The following is a 12,591-nucleotide window of genomic DNA, read 5'->3' on the forward strand; positions in this document are numbered from 1 at the left end:
GATCAAATGAGGTAATATTTGTAAAGTTCTTAGCACAATGACTTGGATCATATGCTTATTGAGTTCATTCTTCTATACAAGGCAGGGATTTCACTAATTGATTCTTTGAATTTTAAGGGTCTGTGGACTGATTGAAGCTCTGGAGTCAGACACAAACTGCACTTGTAAAGAAGCTAAGTTTTTTAGTATGTCATTTCCATGTTCCTTACTATGTTAAATAAACCTCTTCTCTGTAGAGATGTAGCATTTACAGCAGCCATACCCTAGTAAAACTAAATCATTAGGTTCACTAAACTGAGTTGAGGGTAATAAGCCTCAAACCACTTGTTGAATTAGGGCATGTCTATCCTAAGTGTGTGCAGACTTTCACTATAGAGTTAGCTGATGAGCACAATTTGTTCTAAGACCCGAAGATTAATCATTGCATCCTGGGTCATTGCCAGTCAACTTAACTTTTGTCCTGCCACTGGACTTTAATGACTGTGGAAGAGAGTGTGAGGCAACTCTGTTTTTCTTCAATTTACAAGACTTCACTTGTGATTTCATTGTTTTTCATAAATGAAGGACAAATAAATAAAACAAAAACCTATATTATGATGTCTCTTATTAACCTGGGTATTTAGAGGGGAGCTGAGAGATCTCATTTCTTCCCTTCCGCCTAATGTCTGTGTTAAAAGGAGGAACTCTGGATTGAAGAATAAACCACTAAGACTACTGTTAGAGGAAGGCCTTTGAGACAACATAATCTATCTTTTCTGAAACAAAGGTAATACTAATTCTCACCTACTTTTACTTTATATTTTCAGGTTTCTCTAAATTTATGACTCTTTATATAACATAATTTCCAAACAAATTGGGCTAATCACCATTTAAAAAATTTGTCCTGTCTTCTTCTGTCTAAATGCTGCTACTTATAGGTTCCTTATATTTGGAAAGCACGCTTTCCTGCATTCCTTCAAGATCAAATTTAGGTGTTACTTCTTCTATGAAGTCTTCAAAACTCCCAGTTGGAAGTAATATCTCCCTTTTCAAATCTCAAGCAGCTGCTTTTATAGGCTGTTGGGAGCAATTGAATGTATTTGAACATTGAGTGAACTGATGTAATGAGATTTATGTGTTAGGAAGATAATTCTGTTTTAAAATATATTGGAGAAGGGAGAGGTCAGTTAATCTGTTATTATGATAATCCAGGTGACAGATAATGAGAGACTGAAACAGAATACAGGCTGTAGAGATTCTAAGAAAAGTTGTACTCTAAAAATATTCTGTAGTCAGAATTCACAGTATTGAACAACTGATTCGATGTGTGAAATGGAGAAGGTAAGCTGCTTGAGAGTAGATTTTTTTTTTGTTGTTGTTTGTCCCAAATGCCTGCCATCATGCTTGGCACAGAGCAGGTAAATTTTGTAAGAGCTTGTGAATAAATGGTTTGCTCTAGGTTTATGAGTTTATGACTGGGAAAATGCTGATGCTAATTGACATGATGGGCAAGTCAGGTGAGGCTGGTCCAAAGTGGGAAAGTGGGAAATTTAAAGAACTACGGGGAAAGGAAGTAGTTGTTTTTCTTTTTTCTTTCAGTGTGAAGGGCCATTTTGTATAATCATTAATTTATGTCTGCTAATAGGGAAGTCAATGGAGAGAATTAATCCTTTCTTCCCTGTGTAAGAATTCTGCTGGTCAATGGCCAATTCTGCTTTGGAGAGGAAGGAAAAGAATGCAAAATTGCCACAGTATGATGGGATTAAAAAAAAAATTATTAGTTGCCATCCAACAGTTCTTACTGTGCCTAGTTTCAAACCTCAAGGTGTGAACAACTGCCCCCCCTCAGAAGTCTGAATATAGAGCATATGATTATCCCTTCTAGACAGTCACAAGTAGGGGAGGGGGCACAGTGTGACCTATCTCCCATCTGTGCCCTGAACCCAAAGGAGAGAGTGGAACTCAGTGGGTGTCACTGTTCACGCTCTTTTCATTAGCATTCAGTTTTGGTCTATTGCTTATGATGAGATAGGACAAGCCTTCTAAGAGTCCTCCATTAACTTTCATTCAAACACCCGAATCTCTTCAAGATAGTAAGAAGATACAGATGTCCTTGTCTTCAATGTCCTTTTATTAATCACCCTAAACTGGTTCTCAAGTGTCTCCATTCACCCATTCTGTAGCCTTACTTTCCTAATCTTTGTCGATTATGCCTCCATTTTTTTTTGAAGACAGGGCAGTTGGCTCTTAAATGTTTCCTGCGGTCCTTTCATTTCGCTGAATTTTAAATATTTCAGCCAATTTGAAGAGTTCATAATGATGAATAAGATTAAGCTTGGAGCTTAACCTTTTGAAACCGGGTGACGCGTTAACTCGGCTGGAACGCTGGTTAATTTAACAGCAGGAGTTGAATTAACTTGTCACAGCTCTGCCATTGTTAAATTCCCTCTTCCTGATCCTTGTCCCAATCTTATGGAGTTGGATGCACTGGGACCAGGTCGATGAGCCAGGGAGAGGAATACGGAAGTGCTAAGGCAATAGAGAAGAGATAGTGGAAAGAGTAAAACAAGTGATCAGAAATAACCACGTAAGGAAACTAAAAACTATGTGAATGGGAGGGAGGGCTTTGAAAATAAAACCACAATGAAGAAAGCTAAGGAAAAAAAGAGAAAACAAAAAGGATAAAATATGAAAGAGAAGAGCAAATTTGTGTTATTTAAAAATCTATCTCTATAATTTTGTGGGGAAACTACTGCTACAAATCAGCAACTTCTCTGTGGCTCAGAGACTGAGAATTGCCTGGGAGTCCTGTGAGAGTGATTGACTTACCCACAGTCACACATCCAGTATGAGGTAAAATTGAACTTGAATCTAGGTCTTCCTGGCTGCAAGTTTGGATCTTGCTAATTCACCAAAGCATACTGCCTCTCATTCAGTTACCTATTTTCCTGAAAACTGAGTCTACAATATACTTGGTATGTTGCATATACATTAATTAAAATGACATTGTTTTTTGACCTCAAGAAGCTTATTTTTAACTGTAAGGATTATAACATGTGTACAGATAAACTGCTAGTACCCTCTCCTGTATGATTAACTTCTATCTATCCTACAAGATTGAATTGGAGCTACCATCTTTGAAAAGTTCAGATTCCAAAGTAAGCAGGAATCACTGTTTAATTATTTGAAGACCATACTTTTTGTTTATTTGTTTTGTTCTGACTGTTGTTTATAGTGGAAAAAAGCAAATTTGTCCAAGAAAATATATTATAAAGGGATTGTATTTCCTCGGCCAAAACATAGAGATATTTTGGTAATTCTACTTACTTGTAACATATTTTAATATTTACATTTTCTTCTCAAAGATCCTAGCATTGTAATTTCATAAGGAGAGAGCCTACCTATTAAAGAAAAAAAAAAAATAGAAAGGAAAGCAGAAAAGGAGCAAGATAATAAGGATAGACACTAAGTGAGAGGAGGGCCAAAAAAGGTGATCAGAGGAAATAAGGAAGTTCTTTCTTTTGGGGGAGGGGTGTCAGAAAGGGATAGTAGGAGTCAGATGAGATTTTCTGTGATTCTGGAAAAACAAAGCTGAGATGTGCAGGCATGGGGATGGGGCCAACACCTACCACCGTTCTCTAAAACAAAGAAAAGGCCACTGCTGGGAAGGAATAGTTCTATGACTGTTGTTACTCTGTGAGGAACTAGGTCAAATATGCATTATTTTCTAGTTTCACTTTGTACTACTTGTCAGAAAACAGAGTGCTATAACACAATTCATAGACAAATCTTTAGGGGAAAAGTCCCTCAAATACAGGCAAAATAACCAGTCTGCTTATAAGTGCCAGTCAGTTTGGGCCCCATCAATAGAGATCACACAGAGCCTTTCTTTTCTCTCAATTGTTTTGGTAGAGCCTTAACTTAACACTGAAAGGACATTTTCTTTTCTATTTCTATGATTTTGTTGCAGGGCTCATGTTCTTCCACTGATACTGTAACAGGTTTTCAATTTCCAGGATGGTTGCCTGAAAGACTGTTGACTGTATAGGAGCCTAACTGGAGCTCAGTAGTTGGATCTGAAGCGGCTTACTAAGGATTCCAGGGCATTTTGCTTCTGTCCAAAATTACTTTAAGGTATAGGTATCAGATGGCTGGGTTGTGTCTGATGGATCAAGAGAATGGAGCAAGTGAGAGAAGGTGAAAGGGATAAGGGGAAAATAGAGGACAAAGGAAAGATCAGAAAGTGCAATGGGAAGAGAGGAAAAGAATGAACAATATTTTATTTAATGCAGAGAAAAAACTCTGACAAGGTATTTCAAATTCATTGAGATATGTAAAGATGTGCAAAGCTATTTTTTTTAATCCAGCCTAGGAATATGTGGGCAATGCATCTTGCAGAATAAATAAGATAAAGAAGAATGATCAGGTAAGATTATTTCTTTCCTTAACTTTGAAAATGCATAGGGTGCTCACAGTTTTCTCATTTTACAAAACTAAGTTACGATACTTTTGCTTAAGAAATGTTATATCAACAATATAAGATAACTGATAGTTGAATGAATTTTGGCCAAATTTGAGGGATTAAAAACAGTTTAGTGGTTTTTTATCATGATTATAATCCATGTTCTCTTGCTTTAAATTAAATTAAATAACAATCCTTCTAAGATAATTTTCATCTGTTTGTGGCATTTAAAAACACCAAAAATCACATTTTTAAAACTTTGCTTGCTACTTCTGTTTCACTTTATACTACAATTATATGTATACATGTATAGTCAATCTTCAACTTTTGTGGGATAAATTTCCAGAAAATGGCCCCCCCAAAAAGATGTGAATATTGATATACTGAACCTATGAGAAATAGAGGTTTGGGTTCCTGCAACCACCACCAACTATATATTTTTTGCTAGTTTGCTGAACATATACTTTTATGCATATGATTCTTTATAGCAAAAGATTAATTCTGATAATATGGACCTTTTCCTCACATTGCAACCATGAAATGGCCCATAAAATGTAGGGAGAAGTGAGGCAACATTGGACAAGAGAGACAGGTGCAGGGGAGAGATTTACAGTAACCCTGAAATTAAAAGAAAAGGAAAGGGGTCATTTCTTTTTTTAAAAAACATTTTATTATAGTTTTTTATTTACAAAACATATGCATGGATAATTTTTCAACATTGACCCTTGCAAAACCTTGTGTTCCAACTTTTCCCCTCCTTCTCTCCACCCCCTTCCCTAGATGGCAGGTAGTCTAATACATGTTAAATATGTTAAAGTATATGTTAAATCCAACATGTGTATACATAAGTATACAGTTATCTTGCTGCACAAGAAAAATCAGATCTAGAAAGAATAAAACTTGAGAAGGAAAACAAAAATGCAAGCAAACAATAACAGAAAGAGTGGAAATGCTATGTGGTGATCCATACTCATTTCCCACAGTTCTCTCTTTGGGTATAGCTGATTCATTTCATTACTGAACAATTGGAACTGGTTTGAATTGTGTCTTTGTTGAAGAGAGTCACATCCATCAGACTTGATAATCATATAATCTTCTTGTTGCCATGTATAATGATCTCCTGGTTCTGCTCATTTCACTCAGCATCAATTTATGTAAGTCTCTCCAGGACTCTCTGAAATCATCTTGCTGGTCATTTCTTACAGAACAATAATATTCCATAGCCTTCATATACCACAATTCATTCAGCCATTCTCCAATTGATGGACATCCATTCAATTTCTAGTTTCTAGCCACTACAAAGAAGACTGCCACAAACATTTTTTGCACATGTGGGTCCCTTTCCCTCCTTTAAGATCTCTTTAGGATATAAGCCCAGTAGTAACACTGATGGATCAAAGTTTATGCACAGTTTGATAATTTTTTTGAGCATAATTCCAAATTGATTTCCAGAATGGTTGGATTCATTCGCAATTCCACCAACAAGATATCGGTGTCCCAGTTTTCCCACATCCCCTCCAACATTGGTCATTATCTTTTCCTGTCATCTTAGTCAAACTGAGAGGTGTGTAGTGGTATCTCAGAGTTGTCTTAATTTGCATTTCTCTGATCAGTAATGATTTTGAGCATTTTTTCATATGATTAGAAATAGTTTCAATTTTTTCATCTAAAAATTGTCTGTTCATATCATTTGACCATTTATCAATTGGAGAATGGCTTGATTTCTTATAAGTTTGAGTCAATTCTCTATATATTTTGAAAATGAGGCCCTTATCAGAACATTTGAAAGTAAAAATGTTTTCCCAGTTTATTGCTTCCCTTCTAACCTTGTCTGTATTAGTTTTATTTGTACAATTTTTTTAACTTAATATAATCAAAATTTTCTATTTTGTGATCAATAATGATCTCTAGTTCTTATTTGGTCACAAATTCCTTTCTCCTCCACAGGTCTGAGAGATAAACTATCCTATGTTCTTCAAATTTATTTATAATCTCATTCTTTATATCTAGATCACAAACCCATTTTGATCTTATCTTGGTATACAGTATTATGTGTGGGTCAATGCCTAGTTTCTGCCATACTAGTTTCCAATTTTTCCAGCAGTTTTTGTCAAATAGTGAGTTCTTATCCCAAAAGCTGGGGCCTTTTGGGTTTGTCAAACACTAGATTGTTATAGTTATTGATTATTTTTGTCCTGTGAAAAACTCCCACACCCATTCCTATAAAAAACACTAGAGAGTATAGAAATAAATGGACTTTTCCTTAAAATAGTCAGAAGCATCTATTTAAAACCACCAGTAAGCATCACATGTAATGGGAATAAACTGTAACCATAACCAATAAAATTAGGAGTGAAGTAAGGTTGCTCACTATCACCATCACTATTCAATCTTGTATTAGAAATACTAATTTTGGCAATAAGAGATGAAAAAGAGATTAAAGGAATGAGAGTAGGTAACGGGGAGGAAAGCAAATTATCACTCTTTGCAGATGAAGAGAATCTACTAAAAAGCTATTAGAATTAATCCACAACTTTAGCAAAGTTGCGGGATATAAAATAAATCCACATAAATCATCAGCATTTTTATACATTACTAACAAAATCCAACAGCAAGAAATACAAAGAAGAAAAAAAGGCCTAATATATAGTCATTTTAAATATTAAATATTTTAAATATGAACTAAACTAAAAATTTTAGGCAGCTAGATACCATAGTGGATAGAGCACCCCTGAAGTTAGGAGGATCTGAGTTCAAATCCTACCTCAGACACTTAATACTTCCTAGCTGTGTGACACTGGGCAAGTCACCTAATCCCAATTGCCTTAGCGAAAAATAAACAAACAACAATAAAAAACAAAAAAAAAAAGTTTAAACTAAAAATACACTTTTCTTACCATGGTGGTTATCAAGGGCTCTCTGACTTTAAAAAGAATGAAGAGTTATTAGTGCAAGAGTAGAATGGGGAAGTTCTGTGTCCCCCAAGGATTCTATGCAGTGACTGTAGCTTGAAAACTCATTACATGTTGGGTTGTTCATTCAAATCACTTCTGTGTTCCATAAACTGTGCTTGGTATTGGGGATACAGTTTAAAAAAAATGAAGACATCCCTACTCAACTTCAAGAAACTTAGATTCTTCAGGAGGATAAATACATACTGTGATAAATCAATATGATATAATTTCAGAATTGGGGACAACACTGAGGAGAATAGGGGAATTAGGAAAGACATTTATTATTTTTAAAATGGTACTTTATGTTTTTAATTACATGTAAAGATGCTTTTTATTTTTTAAAATAAAATTTTGAGTTCCAAATTTCCTCCTAACTTGCTTTCCTCACCTTAATTTGGTCTAATTATATATGTACAATCATGTAAAAACTATTTCCATATTAGTCATGTTGTAAAAGAAGAAATCCTTTACAAAACAATTACAGTTTGAAAAAGGAAAAAAATATGAAAAAAATAAAGAAATGAAAAATAGTAAGTATACTTTGATCTTCATGCAGATTCCATCAATTCTTTTTCTAGGTGTGGAGAGGATTTTTCCATGACTCTTTTAGAATTGCTATTGCCCTGCTGAGAAGAGCTAAGTCTCATAGTTGTTTATCATACAATATTGCTGTTGTTGTATACACTGTTCTATTTCTGCTCTTTTCATTTCATTTTGTATCAGTTCATGTAAGTCTGATAGGTGTATTTATATAAAGACTATCATTTGAAATGAACTTTGAAGGAAACTCCGGGCTAAATGAGGTAAAGTTAAAGATAGGCACAAGGAAGAGATTGTGCAAAGACATAGTAGTAGAATGTTTTTTTGGTTCTCAGGGAATGGGCTAAAAACATTTCCAATCTACCTCTTTTGTTAATGTTAATGCCCATATCATTAATCTACAGCTATGGTCTCTGTGGATTTATCCATTTAGATTCCTGTTTTGGCCTCCACCCAATAAGAAAATTTTGCCCTCTTTCCTTTATGCTGCATTTTATTTCGCTTAAACTAGTACCCAAGGATGATATGGTTAATGTTTAATGACTATCCCTGTAAGGGGGGAAGGGAGAAGAGAAGTGTGAAACACATTTTAAAGTTTAATCTACATTAGTAACATTTTCTCCACCACTTTCTTAAGTCTAGACAATTAGTAAAACAATAAATCAAGCTGCAATTTAATGTTATTTCTGATTTCTAAGGTAATATGTAATATTCCTGTTTAAATGCTTACACTGAAAATCTAACAATTGAACACACATAGATGTATATATAAAATAATATATGTAAACATTTAGTTAAGCATATCAAACATATTTATATATAGTTAACTATGTTCAATTGCAGTATGTTCACAGATGTGCTGGCATATTTGTGTGTGTGGTTAAACATACATATATGTGGATATACATGTATGTATAACCACATGCATGTTTAGATATCCACACAAACAATATTAGAATACTTTATACTTACAGGAGCAAAAAGATTAAAGAAATTATAAATAACTACTATGTAGACTTATTATCTAAAGCTGTTCTCAGATCATATAAGCCCAATTTGTTCTCTAGGCATGCTCTAAATTCAAAAGATCCAGGTTTGCCTATATTATGTTCTCTATTGCAGGAAGCCACATATGAGCCATACAGGGTCCCAGATGTCTAGGCCCTTTAAGTTCCTCTGTCTTTCTACTAGCAGAGGACGAGCTACAATGTCATCAGTTAAAGAACTGATACCGTTATACCCTACTCTATGTGAGTAAGTTTCTCCTAAAAAAAATGTAAATCTCAGTGATGAACTCTGCTGGATCTGGACATAATATCTCAGCCTCTGCAAATGTGTATTCTGAGCCACCTTATTGCTATTTGATATCTGTCATTTCTGTGATCATCCTCAAACATCATCTTTCTACACATTTTATTTAATGTTCTCAAGGATAATTATATGTAACACTGGATCAATTTCACTGTATTAGTGTCTCATATAAAATGTGTAGAAGGTAACTTTGTTGAGGTATGTTTATCAATCCTTCATATTTCAATATATTGGAGTATAAGTGGACCTCCACAAGCTTTTTTTTTTGTGCATGTTGCGTGGCCCTCTTCTAAGAAGATCAGAGAATAGATGATTATAATGGGTAAAATGACAGATGATGATGGCATGATACAATGGGTACCTATAGACATCTAAGAAAGATTTGAGTTTTGTTTATAGTTTTTTACAGACATCTCCCTTTAAATTAACATTTAACCATATCAGGGCTTTTTGTCTTTCCTTCCAGCTGACATCCATGGAAATCTTTCTTTCCGAGATTTGCTTTTGAGGTACCACTGAACTTAAGGAAACCCATCTGGTGGGATTTTTATTACAAGTCCCAACATAGCAAGTTCATGTGGATTCTGATGTTGTTGCCTGCTATGTCTGCTCCTCTGTTGGACAAAATTGATCAATAATTTCCAGAGATTTATCCTGACTGTGCCAAAGAAAAACACAAAGAAAGACCAGAACCATTTAGAATGGCATGCTGACAAGGAAAACTTCAGGAAAGTTACGAAATAGTGGTACTTCAATTGATATGTAACTGTGCACTACTACCCATGAGTGAATGGGAAACATTTGATCTCCTCACTACATATAAATGGCTACATCATGAGCTAGTCCTTTCACAATTATGGATATAGGAAGTATTCTTGATCCTAAAGGGAGTAGAAAGGCTTGTGGGAGATAAAATGGAAAAAATTATTATAGAAAACTGAAAAATATTGTTTTTTAAACAAACAAAATCAAGTTAGATAAAATTAGAAGCAAAAGAGTTAATTGGGAAAAATATTTGTAGTAATTTTTTTCTGATAATGATTTTATATCAAGACACATAGAATGGTACTCAAAAATATCTAAATATCATCAGGCTGCTCGAGCTTTACGTTTACAATTTGGAATCACAAGAGAGGAAGCTAGGAGCATAGTAAAAAGCTGTACTATTTGGAGAATGTGCAAATTATGGTATATGAATATAATTTTGCCATAAGAAATAATGGAATAGACTACTTCACAGTAAATCTGGGGAAACTTTTATAAACTCAAACAGAGTGAAGTGAAGCGAGCAGAATCAGTGGAATAGTTTATATAATAACTAAAACTGTGAGAAAAAGCAACTTTGAAAGACTTGCAAACTGACAAATACAACACTTCAGAGTACTAATCATGAAACATTGTCCTTCCTCATAGAGAGGCAATGTACTTGCAGTGCATTCTCTTAGTTCTGCTCATTTTGCTCTTCATTATTTCATGGAAGTCTATTCATATTCTACAATCAATGAACTGATTTTTTTCCTTTTAGCTCAGTTGTATTCCTTCACAATCATATGCCACAACTTGCTCAAGTGTAATCTTTTTGAGGGCAGCATTTCTTTATCTTTGTAACTTGCCAAGGATAAGTCTGCCACTACCAAAAATATACTTGCTTTATTATCTCTATTAAATATTTATGAGACTGGTTTATGGAAATTTGAGGGATGGCCTTGTTAAAAACATAAAAAGAAGATTTTTATAGTTAATTTTCTATAAAATCCTTTATCTTTACAGTCACAAAATGCCTGAAAAATATACAGAACATGATTCCATTGCTTTAATTTTTTTCGTTGATTTCAATACATTATTTTGTCTCAAAATGTATAAGGACACATAATATAAGATTTGTAAGGCATCTAGAGAAGTCATCTACCTCAATCCATATTTGGATGATAAAATCTCTAATAACTTGAAGACTTCTAATTTTGGGGAAATCCCCCCACTTTCAAATGTAGCCTACTGCATAAGAACAAAACTAATTGTTAGAAATACTTCAAAATGAAACCCAAACCTACTTTTCTATAATTTCCATCCAAACTTCTGACCTGAACATAAGCAAAATAAATCTATGTCTTGTTCCATATGGTAGCCTTTCAAGATCTTGAAGCCAATTTATCATCTCCCTCTATATCTTCCTTTATATAGACTAAGAATTCTTAATTTCTTCAACTTATCATTATGTGGCTTATACTCCATTCATCTAATTCAACCTGGTCATCCTTTTATATACCTATTTCAACTTGTTTGTTCTCTTACTAATATATAGTAAGCTAAAACTTTTTTTTCATATTTTCCAGTTATACCATCCTTATCCAAAACAGTATTTGTGGTATTGATTTTTTGACTTTAATTTTAGGCATTTATTCCTATTACATTACTAAAATTTATTTAATTTTTCTAGCCTGTATTTTCTAGCCTGAAATATATCAATATTTTAAAATTCCAATTCTGGCATCTGATATGTTAGCTTTATCCCACTTAGCTTTATGCCATTTACAAATTTGATAAGCAAGTTTTCTGTACACAGCCATGTTTTGGCTTTATTATCCCAAAGTGGGGGTAGCTATATCTCTCTCTCATGATTTAGGGATCATCTCTGCAGGGTCAAGGTGATTCTTTGCTAATGCAACAACTCAAATCCCTATACTGTTGTATTTTTCCACTGTTAGCCTCTTGTGATTAGTTCTATAATTCCTTTTAGATAATTAATATCAATTAGCTTTTACAAATTACTGTGAAAATTCAGTAGTAAAAGAAGTATAAATATCTCTCAGATCCCCATTCCACTACTTGTGAATATAGTTTTGCCTGTACCTCTTCAGCTCTAGAGGAATAATGACTCAAATCTAAAGTTGTTTGTTCAAAGCATTTCTCTCACTGAGTTTACTTTCAAATGCAGCATAACCAAAGATGCATGACTTTATCTTTACTACTTCTAAATTGGGCCATGTAGATAATATGGAATTTCTTTCCTTCTTATTTGGTTTCTAACAACAACCATCATGGGTTCTAGCTTTAAGCTCACTTTTTTGACATTTTAAAGCTCATGTTGCCAGTATTTTTCATCTTAAAGGAAAAAATAAATATAACAGATTCAGAGACAGAAGCAAATATATGTGCTCTCAGATTCATGCTGGCTCTTTGTAAGCAAGGGTCCAAGGCCCCTCTCCTACAAGGAAGCTCCCATCTTTACCAGCAAATATTCTCCTTGTTCAATATCACCTAGGTCAGAAAGTACTAGAGCCAAGAAAGGTACCCTGGCTGATTATTACCTTTTGAAAGCACCCAATCCTAGCTACACAGTAAATC

The 12,591-nt window shown here is 34.2% G+C and overlaps 1 long non-coding RNA gene across 1 annotated transcript in view; it reads right to left on the reverse strand.

Annotated features, from left to right (window-relative positions):
- Positions 1–484: 484 nt before the first annotated feature.
- Positions 485–12,591, reverse strand: part of LOC141559666 (uncharacterized) — an 84,845-nt gene continuing 72,738 nt past the window's right edge. The window contains exon 2 of the long non-coding RNA XR_012487518.1: positions 485–2,508. This is a non-coding gene — a long non-coding RNA (uncharacterized LOC141559666). The remainder of the gene's footprint in view (positions 2,509–12,591) is intronic.

The sequence above is a fragment of the Sminthopsis crassicaudata genome, chromosome 3 (genome assembly GCF_048593235.1).
Source record: "Sminthopsis crassicaudata isolate SCR6 chromosome 3, ASM4859323v1, whole genome shotgun sequence".
Taxonomy (NCBI): Eukaryota; Metazoa; Chordata; class Mammalia; order Dasyuromorphia; family Dasyuridae; genus Sminthopsis; species Sminthopsis crassicaudata.